The following is a 13,530-nucleotide window of genomic DNA, read 5'->3' as shown; positions in this document are numbered from 1 at the left end:
GCATTCCTCCTTGTATCCTATATCTTCTTCCTCCTCTGCACAGTCAAAAAAAAACTTTAAAAAAGTTTATTTATACAATCTCAATTTCCTTTATCTGCATTAAATAATAAATTCATTTCATAACCTATTCCAATCTAGCTTCTTTTTCTACTTCTCCTAGAAATAGCTCACATCACTAATTAGGCCCATACCACTCAATCTAGAAAATAATTTTTCAGATTTCTTTTTATTTGATCTGTCAAAAGCACTTGATAAGATTGGTTGTTTTTTCCATATTAAAACACTTTTTTATCTCACTTTCAAGACACATATTTCACACTATCTGTTAATATTTGGCCATTTCACAGTCTGCATTGTTTTTTGTTTTTGTTTTGTTTTTCCATTATTTTACTAAGTGGTAATCATTAAGTATTGGCATTCTTCAAAGTTCTTCTGTGATCTTTTCCTAGTTTCCTTCTGCACTCAATTCCATGGCTTCAGTTACCTTTCCATAATTATCATCTATCTGCCCAGCATTCTCAGATCTCTACCCTCCAGCCCTTAATGTTGGATTTGTGTATCAAATATAATTATAAAATCCATCTATTCATTCAATAAATATTTACTGAGCATCTGCCATATCCCAGGAAAAGTTATACACTGAACAAACACAAAAGTTGCTATCTTTGAAGAGTTTATATTTTAATGGGGGATGTGCATGAAAGATAAACAAGTATGATATATAATAAACTAAATAGATATAAGTGCTCAGGGGAGAAATAAACGTCATAAGAGGGATAAAAAATGTTGATGGTATAAGTTGGATTGCAATTTTAGATGAGCAACCAAGGAAGGTTCCATTTGAGAAAAGGACTAAAGGAGGAGAGGAAGTAAAAAATGCTGGTATCGGGGAACAAATGCAAAGACCTTATTTTTCTCTCTCACTTTCCATTTTTCCCTGTGTTCTATGAAAATTGTTATGATTTCTCTTCTCTCTCCCAGACTGAATTTTCTCCCATGGAGGAATAATTTCATTGCCTATCAAGTTCTTTTATTATTTATTGTTTGCTTCTGTATTTCTTTTCTTAATTGTTTACTTTGTAATATGCAATAAATATAAGTTACTTTATAATCTGACCAGTGGTGCTTTATTTTCATGCCAACAATTCAACAATTCCCATTTTAATTACTTTTAGAAGTTGGGAAGATATAAATGATAACAAAATTAATTAAAATTCATCAATAGGACTATTGGGTTTTTACTTTATAAAACACACTTTGCCTAACACAAAAAGAGATTCGAAGAAGCCAGATTTTAGTGGATTGAGGTATGACTGGAAGGTAAAGACATGGAGTCACGCTCTTCAGACTTGGCAGTGAAACAAACTTCCAGATAAATGTGTAATTGTATACAGCACAATTTTGACAGTTGGCTCTTTGTGAATTCTTTCAGGTTCTTAAACGATTTAATTATGAAAACATGAACATAAGGCTTAGTTAAGACAAATCTTTCTTCTGCCTCATAGGAACTGCCAAGATATCAGAAATCAAGCCTGAAAAGTTTTGTCTAAAGTCGTTTTACTAGTCTCCACATTTGCAAACTGTATAATGTCCCAAGCTTTCAGGAAGCACCAAGTATGTTCTCACATAAGTTCAGGGAATCACTGCTCCAGTAAGAACTCCGACTTGTGTAAGAAATACACAAGGAAACACTAAATCAGAAATGGATACTGTTCAAAGCACCATTTGTCCTGCTGATGACCTAAATCTGTCCCTTAGGTTCTTCCACTGCCAAAACTCCCAGATGTATTTTTTCAGCACCTACTCTCTGAGAGCGTAGCTTTTGGGACATTATTCTCTTTAATGTAGGTGTCCCAGTGCTCCTAGTAATCCTTCTTGGTTTGACTGACCTTTTAGAAACATAGACCTCTTGCCTTCAGAGGTTCAAATAAAAGACTACCTATGTTTATTTTCTTCAATTCTGTAGGTTTTCTCTAGTTGGACCTCTAATTACTCCTTCCCCTTTTTTCTCTCACTTTTTTTGATCCACTTACTAAACATTCCTTGGCATGCTCCCAGAATAAGCAACAGCCCAAAACGATGGGCTGTAAAAGCTTCATAAAGAAAAAAAAAAAAAATACTTAAAATTTCCAGAAATCCATATAATGCACATTTTCTCCTTTGTGCTATAGTCAAATCTGAGTTTTTTTCAAAAGTTCCATTGGACCCAGTTTTTTGTTATTGTTGTTCTTTGTGTTTTTGTTTGCTCATTTGTTTGTTTTTAATTCACAGCACCAGCAACCGTTTTTCTTCAAGCTGAACTGACTCAATAAGAAATGGTCAGGTAAATAGACACCCAAAAAATTGGTACAGACTAAGAACATTTAAATGATTCAGAGTGTAGCTATTACATATCTTGAACATATATGTTTATAAACTTTTCAAATGAGCAAATTATTTTCCTAATCCATAGGTATGAAATTATTATAATAAAAACAAATTAAATACATTAAATGCTGTATAATTATCTCATTTATATGGCTAAGGTTATTAGCTTATATATGATGTCTTTAAAATAACTTCCATTTGCAGTTGCATCTCAAACTGCAGATTTGACGCACCAGCCAGAAGAATGCTACAATTCCTGCTGTGCCAAACTTACTGAAACAAATAGAAAAAACACTTTATTGTGTTTTGTTCCTGTTTTACTATTTTGTAATTGGACTACCCAACAGGAAATACTCTTCTTTATAATATATCACTGACTTACTATAATAATATAGTTGTTTCATGTTCTTCCTTTATACACAGCATAAAGGTTTCTGAATTTTATTTTATATCAATGATAAAAAGAACATGACAGGAAAAGATTTAAAAGACAATCAAAAAGGAGTTTTAGACTACTTGTAAATGATAACTGCTTCTAACTACAGGATCAAATGTACATTTTGACAAAAGAATTATGGGTGTACACACTTATATCTATAAAATGGGACTACAAAAAGGAAGAGAGATGAGAAGTATTTTGAATAATGTGTCTTTTCCAAATAGCAACAAAAACAAAAATTACTTAAAGCTTATATAACTCAATTCAAAGATTACCAATTGTTCCCTTTCGATTAAGTGAAACACACTAGAAATCAGTCTCCTTGCATATAAATTCATCTTGAAATTTAAGTGGAGACTGTGACCCAAGCCTATATTCCATGATGCTTATATATTAACATTTGTGCCATGATTAGTTTTGTCAAAATAAAAAACATTTCTGAAAATACAAATACCTTCATAGAAGAATTAAAAGGGATGTTTAGAAAATGTTTAGAAACTACAGTTGATATCTGCCTAGATTCCACATATTAAAAACATCTTCAGGTGAAAATAACATTAAATGAACTTATTTTAGCACTGAAGTAATAACATTCTTTGAGATGCTTTTTAAGCTGGAAGGGCAGTATAAACAATTCTTCTGGAAAGCAACGAAATTTCATTTCTAGAGAAACATGAAAAGTCTAAATCACAGTCTGTTTAGAGAAAAAAAATTGTTAATTTTGTTGAAATTAACAATTGTTAAAAGTGTTGAATGTTATTTTCCTTAACCCTAATATTCATTTTACTATAGATATCCTCAAGAAAAACAATGAGTGTGTATAATGAGACATAACATCTAATTTGGAGCTTCAGATAAATAACTCTTCTACTTTAAGTACTACCAGCATTTACTGATGATCAGACTATAAGGATCAAAAGATTTTATTTCACATATAAACACACACAGAATTTCTTCAGGAATCTGTACACTTGTGGATACAACTAACAAAAATCAAAAGGAATTAAACAATCATACAAATTACATCTGGTGTGAAGTCCTAAAAGTCTTTCCTAAAACTATTTACGTGAGGTGTCAAAGATTTTAGGATATTATATAAATTCATTAAAGAAAATAAATAAATGCACTTATTTAATGAAAGCCTAACTAGACACATCCTACCATGCATCTTTATTATATATCCCTACAGAATCTCACTGATATTTATCCTCCTCCACCAAGTCAAAGTCATTTGATTGTGTTCACCCAGGTGTAGCATACTCAATGATACAGAGCTCTCTCCTGAGAAAAGAAAAGGGAATTAAAGAAATTAGAAGATAACAAGTTGCATATTCTAGCTGTAAAAACAGACACCTTAGGAAAGATAAATGCTTAAGTGGTCATATAAAAAGCTCATTTAAAACTAATTTAGCTTTGACTCTTAGGATTTGTAAGGCTATACTTTGGAGCATAGAACTGAGTCAATAGGACCAAGTTATCCTTAATTGTTCCTTGTTTAACTTCATCAATTAATACTTAATTCTTATCCAAGTAGTGGATTATTTCATTTACATACATATTACTTTGGTTTTGAGAAATGATATATATTGACACTTGACAAAGTATTTTGTAATAAGAAATAATAGACCTATTTTGAATGAAATATACATTGGAAAATATTTTACAAAGTAAGGCTCACACAGATTAAGGAGCTTATTAAAAATTACAGTCAGTTCTAGTGACAGAGCTAAAATTAGAACACTGGGAATGAGGGAAACCAATTGAAAGGTAAAGCAAATAGATTTTTCTCTTAGTTCTTATCTAAGTAGTAGATTATTTCGTTTACATATGGTGTAAGCCACATACATATTACAAAGGGAAATGATATTAAATAGAAACTCGTGTACATGGAAAGGGAATGAAGAGCGCCAGAAATGGTAAACATGTAGGTTTAATTAAAAAGATTATATAGTCAGTTAAGTTCATCAAAAGACCTATGACTGTTCGAAACAAAAATCTTAAGTACCATGGAATTTATAATATATGAAGATACATAAGAAAATAATTCCACAAGGCCAGTGAGTAGGCTACAAATGGACAAGTGCTGTTGCAAGGTTCTTACATTTTTACAGAAAGTGGTATGAGGAAGGGAGGTAGGAGTGCATATATTTATCTCCACAGGAAAAAGAAGATATGTATTTAAAAGGCAATGTAAGAATTGAAATGAAATTCTAAAACTATTCAAACAGCCCCAAAGAAGGGAGTAAAAGATGAATTTAGGAACAAGAAGCAGATGGAACAAATAGAAAACAAATACCAAAATTACAGACCTAAGCTAAATCATATCAATAATTTACATTAAATATAAATAGACAGAATAAAAAGCAGAAATTGTCAGAATGGGGGAAAATAACCTTAAGACCCAAATCCATGCTATGTGAAACGAGCATGTTTCGGATACACTGAAAATACAAAACCGGAGGGAAAAAACTGAAAGCATGTGCAAGCTGGAGTGTCTATATTAATAACACACAAAATAGTCTTCAAAACCAGTACAAAGAGGAACATTTCTTAATGACAGTCAATTAATCCATGGGACATAATATTCAAAATGATCCTGTACTTGTTAACAAAGCCTCAAAAGGCATTATGGAAAAGCTGTCAGAACTGAAAGAAGAAACCTGACAAACTAATCATAGGTGATTTTAAAGAACCCTTTCTCAAACTAACAAATAAAAATTTCTAGGGATACTGATGATCTTAATAGCACTATCTTCCCCTTTGATCTAATTGACATTTATAGAACACTACACCCAACTACTGAAGTATACCCATTCTTATCAAGTACACATCGAACAATCACCAAGAATGGACATGCTGTGATATAAATCAAGTTTCAGAAGATAAAATTCTTACAGATTAATTTTTCTAGCCAGAACAGAATTAAATTAGAAGTCAACAACAATAAATTCTTGGAGAAGTACATCAACAATGTTGGAGAGTTGCAGTTGTTCCACATCCTCACCAAAATTTAGATTTTACCAGTCTGCTTAATATTAATCATTCGACTGTGAAATGGCAGCCAACTGTTTTTATTTCTATTTCTCTGATGACTATTGGTGTTGAGCAAATTTTCACATACCTACTTGATATATGTAAATCATCTTTTGTGACATGACTAAGTATTTGGACCATTTTTAAATTGGGTAATCTTTTATTATTGAAAATAATGATTTATATCTGTTGTCTTTTAAAAACGCATTTAAAAAAAAATAACTACAAATGAACACATTTTAAAAGTCAGTATAATACAACTGAATCATCCCTCTCTGATGGTACCTTATTTGCTTCCTTTTAATTACCGTATAACTGACTCTGACCAGGTTTTCACACTGTGTTGCTCCCACTGAATTTTTAAAATATTTTTATTAGAGAATTTGTGAACTTACAAAACAATCACACACACACATGTGGAATTCCCATACAACACTCCTCTACCACTATACTACATTGTTTTGGAACACTTGTTATAAATTATGAGATAATATCATCAGATTATTACCACTAACAATGATCTAGAGAATACATTTAATATATTTTCCATACCCCCGATTATTAACACATTAATTGCTTAACACTGATGCAAGAATATTACAGTATTGCTGTTGACTATAGTCTGTACATTATATTAATTGTATTTTTCCCATGCTTCTCCACATTCTTACCATCTTGCAATAGTAATGTACATTTGTTTTAGTTAATAGAAGGACATTCTTGTATTTGTATTATTAACTACAATTCTCATCCATCTCTGGGTTCACTATGTTATTCAGTCCCTAGATTATTCTCTAGCTTTCTTTCAATTGACATTTATATCTCTAGACTATACTTTTCAGCCACAATCCCTTTTGTAGACCAGCTGTGTTAGTTCTACTCACTATAATGTGTCACCACCAACTCTATCCATTTCTACACTTTTACAGTCAAGTTAATTAAAACTTCCACAGAGAAAACCAGCAAGATGGCGGCAGAGGAAGAAGCTCCTAGAGTCATCTCCTGCTACGGAGTAGTTAATAAACACCCAGAGCTCTATGCAGCTAGCTGAAGCACCTGTCTGGAGGCTTCAGGAGGCCAGAAGAGCATCTTGCAACATCCTAGGGGCAGTGGAAGGAGGAGACTCTCTGCCTGCAGAGAAAACTCCTAAGTAGAGCGCTTCACGACGCGGAGGCCAGTGCCCATCCTCCACTGGAGGCACAAGCCGCCTCAGGAGCTGTTCCGCAGCTGAAATCGAAAGTTCCACTTCCCCAAAACAGGGGAGGAAGGGACCATTGGGCACCAATTTCAGCTACTGATGAGGAAATTCAGTGGGCTACAGTATGATCCTGAGAACAGCTAAGGTTGGAGCCTGTCCAGGTCAGAAAGAGGCTGGGAGCTGCCATCTTAACTCCACACCTGGCACGAGGGGAAGCGCAGAGGACTGAAAATCCCAGTGCTGGTGGGGACTGGCTTCCTCCCATCCAGACCATATTGCAGGGCTAGCCTAGGCCCCAGTGCCACCTCCAGCAGGCGGGAAGCTGCAGGGACCTGCACCAGCCTCTCCAGGAAATTACCAGCCAAGCCGTGGAGGCTGATGACTATCTTACTCTGGCAGCACAAGCCGCCCCAGGAGCTGCCCTGGGAACAGCCAGTAGCTGCCATTCTGACTCCGCCCCAAGCATGAAGGGAAGCCAGCCTGACAGTTTCTTTCATGCAGATTAGCCTGCAGCCCAACTAGGCTTCAACCCTGCCTCTGGCGGGGAGGAGGCTGAGGAGCCCTGCACCAGCCTATACAGGTACCTGCAGGCAACTACAGTCTAGACCTGCACGTGAATTATTCCATATAGCTTTGACTCTGTCCCTACCCCTGGCAAAGGAGAAAGTTGGAAAGAGCTTCATTGGTCCCTGGTGCAATGAGGGCATCTTGAGCCTCCACAGCTTACAGCACCAACTGCATGCTTGGCTCCTACTGCATAATCAGCAAGGGAAAATGATAGGAAGCCCTAAACTAGAGAGAAAAACTGCACACAAAAGAAATACTCTAGTAAGCCAGATGCAAAGACACCAACAAAAAAATTACAATCCACATCAAGAAACAGGAAGCTATGGCCCAGTTAAAGGAACAAGATAAGTCTTCAGATGACATAAAGGAGAAAACTAATTATAGATGGTCAAACAAATCTCCATAATAAATTCCATGAAATGGCTAAAGAGATTAAGGATATTAAGAAGACATTGGATGAGCACAAAGAAGAATTTGAAAGCATACATAGAAAAAGAGCAGCTCTTATGGGAATGAAAGGTGCAATCAATGAAATTAAAAAAAACTTTTGGGCGGCGGACTTGGCCCAGTGGTTAGGGTGTCCGTCTACCACATGGGAGGTCCACAGTTCAAACCCCGGGCCTCCTTGACCAGTGTGGAGCTGGCCCATGCGCAGTGCTGATGCGCACAAGGAGTGCCGCGCCACGCAGGGGTGTCTCCCATGTAGGTGAGTCCCATGCACAAGGAGTGCGCCCCGTAAGGAGAGCCGCCCAGCGCGAAAGAAAGTGCAGCCTGCCCAGGAATGGTGCTACACACAAGGAGAGCTGACACAACAAGATGACGCAACAAAAAGAAACACAGATTCCCGTTCTGCTGACAACAACAGAGGTGGACAAAGACGACGACGCCGCAAATTGACACAGAGAACAGACAACGGGGTCGGGGGGTGGTGTGGGAGGGGAGGGAAGAGAAATAAATAAATAAACGTTTAAAAAAAAAACTTTGGAATCATATAATAGCAGATTTGAGGAGGCAGAAGAAAGGATTGGTGAGCTTGAAGAAATGGCCTCTGAAAGTGAACATACAAAAGAACAGATGAAAAAAAAGAATCGAAAAAATTGAACAAGGTCTCAGGGAATAAATGACAGCAAAAGGCATGCAGGCATACGTGTCATGGGTGTCCCAGAAGGAGAAAGAGAAGAGAAGGGAAGAGGGGCCGAAGGAATGGTAGAAAATTTCCCAACCCTATCAAAGGACATAGATATCCATGTCCAAGAGCAAAACATACTCCGATCCAAAAAAATCCTAATAGACCAACTCCAAGACACATACTCATCAGAATGTTAAAGGCCAAAGACAAAGAGAGAATTCTGAGAGCAGCAAGAGAAAAGCAATGCATAACATATAAGGGACATCCAATAAGATTAAGTGCTGATTTCTCACCAGAAACCATGGAGGCAAGAAGACAGTGGTCTGATATATTTAAGATACTACAAGAGAAAAACTTCCAGCCAAGAATCTTATATCCAGCAAGACTGTCTTTCAAAAATGAGGGCGAAATTAAAATATTCACAGATAAACAGAAATGGAGAGAATTTCTAAGCAAGAGACCAGATTTTCAGGATATACTGAAGGGTGTGCTAGAGCCTGAAAAGAAAAGACAGAAGAGAGGGGCCTGGAAGAGAGTTTAGAAATGAAGATTATATCAATAAAAGAAACTAAGACTGTCAAAAGAGTGGTGAAAATAAAATATGACCGATAAAATTCAAATATTCAGGAATAAACTTAACCAACCATGTAAAACACTTGTATTCAGGAAACTGCAACTCAGTGTTAAACAAATCTAAAAAGCCCTAATAACTGGAAGAACATTCCATGTTCATGGATTGGAAGACTAAATATCATTAAGATGTCAGTTCTACTCAAATTGATATACAGATTTAATGCAATACCGATAAAAATTCCATCAGCATTAAAGAAAAACTTGAAGACACTATCATTAAATTTCTTTGGAAGGGTAAGGAGTCCTGAATAGCCAGAAACATCATAAAAAGGAAAAGTGAACCCTCATTCCAGGCTTTAAATCATAATACCTACCTATAGTGGTAAAAACAACATGGTACTGGCCTAAAGACAGACTCAATAGACCAATGGAACCAAATTTATGGTTCAGAAACAGACCTTCACATGTATGTTCAAGTGATTTTTGATAGCCTGTCAAACTCTCACAGCTTGGGCCAAACAATTCATTCAACAAATGGTGCTGAAAGAATTGGACATCCAGAGCTGAAAGAAGGAAAGTGGGCCCCTATTTCACATCTTTTCCAAAAACTAATTCAAAATGGATCAAAAAATTGAAAAGAAAGAACAATAAAATTTTTAGAAGAAATTATTGGAAAATATCTTCAAGACCTGGTGGTAGGTGGTGGATTCTTAAAGGAGATAAGAGAAGGACTGAGTGGACTACTGATGTTTAATGTATGCAGAAGTTTTCATTAGCTTTACTGTAAAATTGTGGAAATGTACAGAGTGGATGGTAACACACAGTAAGTTAGTTTATAAATGGGGATGTGACTGAAAATGGTAGTCTAGTTATGTTTATGCCAACTGACAGAATGCTTGAGAATAATCTAGGCAGTGGATAGAACAGTAAACGTAAACCAAGAGATGGGTAAGAATTGTGGTTGATGGTACAGATGCAAGAGTGTCCTCTGTTAGCCAAAATAAATGTATATCACTACTGCAGGTGTTGGGAATGTGGAGAAGCACGGTCAAAATACAGTTGTAGTGACCTATGGACTGTGGTTAGTAGTAATAATATAATATTCTTGCATCTATGCAAAAGATGTACTGTATTGATACTGAGGTAGTATGGACAATGTGAGTGAAATGTATACTGTGAACATGGCAATAATCAGATGATATTATTTTATCTGTAGCAAATGACACACCACATTGTGGTGTGTTGATAGAGGGATGTTATTTGGGAATTCTGCACATGTGCATGATTGTTTTATAACTTTACAACTTCTGTCATAAAAAAGGTATTTAAAAAAATAATAATAGGGTGGGCTGGAGGAAAAACACACCAAATGTAAGATAAGAAGTATGATTAGTAGTAAGATTGTGACAGTGTTCTTTCATAGTTTGTAACGAACGTCTCATGACAATGCAAGGTGTTGGTGGAGGGTTGCTATGGGACCCCTGTATGATGTTATGCATATTTGCTTTGTAAGTTCACACCTTTTATTATACACTTAATTGTTTATGCATGTTAATATATAAATGATATAAAGATAATAATCAGATTGTTTAGGGGAAAAATACTTTTTTTAGCAGTAATATTTTGACAATGCTCTTTAATCATTAGTTAAAAAGGTTTAAAAACAATGAAAGTTATTGGTAGTAGGGTGAGATATATATGTTTGTTTGATGTTATATATGTTTGTTTTGTAAGTTCACAACTATTATACATTTACTGTTTATGTATGTTTATGTATGAGTGATAGAGTTCAATAAATTAAAAACAAACAAACTTCCACTTACATTAAGCATTGGTTCTCCTTCTCATCCCTCCTCTTATCTCATAACCTATACTCCAGGTTTTAACTCCATGCATTTATTCCTTGTATATAGTTCATATTAGTGAGACCATGCAATACTTTTGTGTCTGGCTTATTTCACTTAGCATAATGCCTTCAAGGTTTATCCATGTTATCATGTAGTCCCAATTTAATTTCTTCTTACAGCAGCATAGTATTTCATTATATGTATAGACAACATTTTGTTCAGTCGTTCACCAGTTGATGGACACTTGGGTTGTTCCCATTTTTTGGAAATCGGGAATAATGCCACCATGAACATTAGTGTGGAAATGTCTATTTGCATCATCCTTTTCAGTTTTTCTGAATATATTCATAGTAGAGAAATTGCTGGATCATATGGCATTTCTATATTTAGCTTCCTGAGGAACTGCCAAACTGTCTTGAACACAGAGGCTGCATCATTTTACATTGCCACCAGCAGTGAAGGAGTATTCCTACTTCTCCACATCCTCTCCAGCACTTATTTTCTGGTTGTTTTTTGTTTGTTTGTTTTTTAGATAATGGACATTCTAGGCAGTGTGAGGTGATATCTCATTGTCGTTTTGATTTGCATTTCCCTATTTACTACTGATGCTTACCATTTTTTCATGTGCTTTTTGGCCTTTTGTATTTCTTATTTGGAGAAATGCCTATTTAAGTCTTTTCCCCATTTTTAAATTGAATTGCTCACTTTTTTATTGTTGAGTTGTATGATCTCTTTAAATAGAATGGAAATCAAACCCTTATCAGATATGTGACTTCCAAATATTTTATTCCATTGATTGGGCTGCCTTTTCACCTTCTTAATGAAGTACTTTGAAACATAAAAATGTTTACCTTTGAGGAGGTCCCACTAAGCCACGTTTTCTTTTTTTGCTCATGATTTTGGTGTAAGATTTAAGAAATCATCACCTACCACCAAGTCTTGAAGCTCTTTCCCTACATTTTTTTCCTATGAGCTTTATGGTTCTAATTTCATACTTAGGTCTTTAAACCATTTTGAGTTAGTTTTTGTGTAAGGTGTGAGATTGGGTCACTCTTTCTTTCTTTTGGCTATAGATACCAAGTTCTCCCAGCACCATTTGTTGAATAGACTATTCTACCCCAGCTGGGTGATTTGACAGGCTTGTCAAAAATCACTTGACCATAGATGTAAGTTCTTTTTCTGAACCATGAATTTGGTTCCATTAGTCTATGTGTCTAACTTTATGCCAGCACCATGCTGTTTTTACCACTTAGCTAGATAATATGATTTAAAGTCTGGAAATGATAGTCTTACAACTTAGATCTTCCTTTCTAAGAAGTTTCTGGCTATTCAGGGCCTGGTAGACTTCCAAATAAATTTGATAATTGTGTTTTCCTTTTGTTTATAAAATGCTGGTGGAATTTTTATTGGAATTACATTAAATCTGTATATCAATTTGGGTAGAATTGGCATCTTAACCACATCTAGTCTTCCAATCCATAAGCATGGAATGTTCTCCCACTTATTTAGGTCTTTTTTCAAAATATTTTAGCAATGCATTGCAGTTTTCTGAATACAAGTTCTTTGGGTGCTTGGTTAGGTTTATTTCTAAATATTTGATTCTTTCAGTCACTATCATAAATAGAATGTTTTCCTGACTTCCTCCTCAGATTACACATTACTAGTATTTAGAAACACTACTGATTTTGGCATATTAATCTTGTATCCTGCTGCTCTGCTGAAAATATTCATTAGTCCAAGCAAATCTTTTGTAGATTTTTCAGGACTTTCTATAATATGTATAAGATCATATCATCTGTGAATAGCAAAAGTTTTACTTTGTCCTTTCCAATCTGGATGACTACTATTATTTTTCTTGGCTGATTGCTCTAGCTAGACTTCTAGCACTATATTGAACAACAGTGGTGACAGTGGGCATCCTTATCTTGTTCCGGATCTTGATGGGAAAGCTTTCAGTCTTTCACCATTGACTACAATGTTAGCTGTGGGTTTTTCAATTATGAACTTTATCATATTGAGACACTTTCCTTCAATTCCTATATTTTGTAGTATTTTAATCAAGAATGGATGCTATATTTCATCAAATGCCCTTTCAGTGTCAATCAATAGGATCATGTGTTTTTTCTTTGATTTATTAATGTGGTGTATTAAGCTGATTGATTTTCTTGTGTTGAAACACCCATGTATGCCTGGGATAAAACCCACTTGCTCATGATGAATAACTATTTTAATGTGTTGTTGGATTCGACTAGCAAGTATTTTGTTGAGGATTTTTGCATCTGTATTCATTAAGGAAATGGGTCTGTAATTTTCTTTTTTCATAATATCTCTATCTGGCTTTGTTATTAGGGTGATACTAGCTTCATAGAATGAGTTT

At 35.2% G+C, this 13,530-nt stretch overlaps 1 protein-coding gene across 3 annotated transcripts in view; it reads right to left on the bottom strand.

Moving 5' to 3' along the window:
* DPYD (dihydropyrimidine dehydrogenase) overlaps positions 1-13,530 on the bottom strand; it is a 982,193-nt gene that overhangs the window by 807,274 nt on the left and 161,389 nt on the right. The window lies entirely within an intron of this gene.

This window comes from Dasypus novemcinctus, chromosome 9, assembly GCF_030445035.2.
Source record: "Dasypus novemcinctus isolate mDasNov1 chromosome 9, mDasNov1.1.hap2, whole genome shotgun sequence".
NCBI classification, from domain to species: domain Eukaryota; kingdom Metazoa; phylum Chordata; class Mammalia; order Cingulata; family Dasypodidae; genus Dasypus; species Dasypus novemcinctus.
This window is presented reverse-complemented; position numbering and strand designations above follow the sequence as displayed.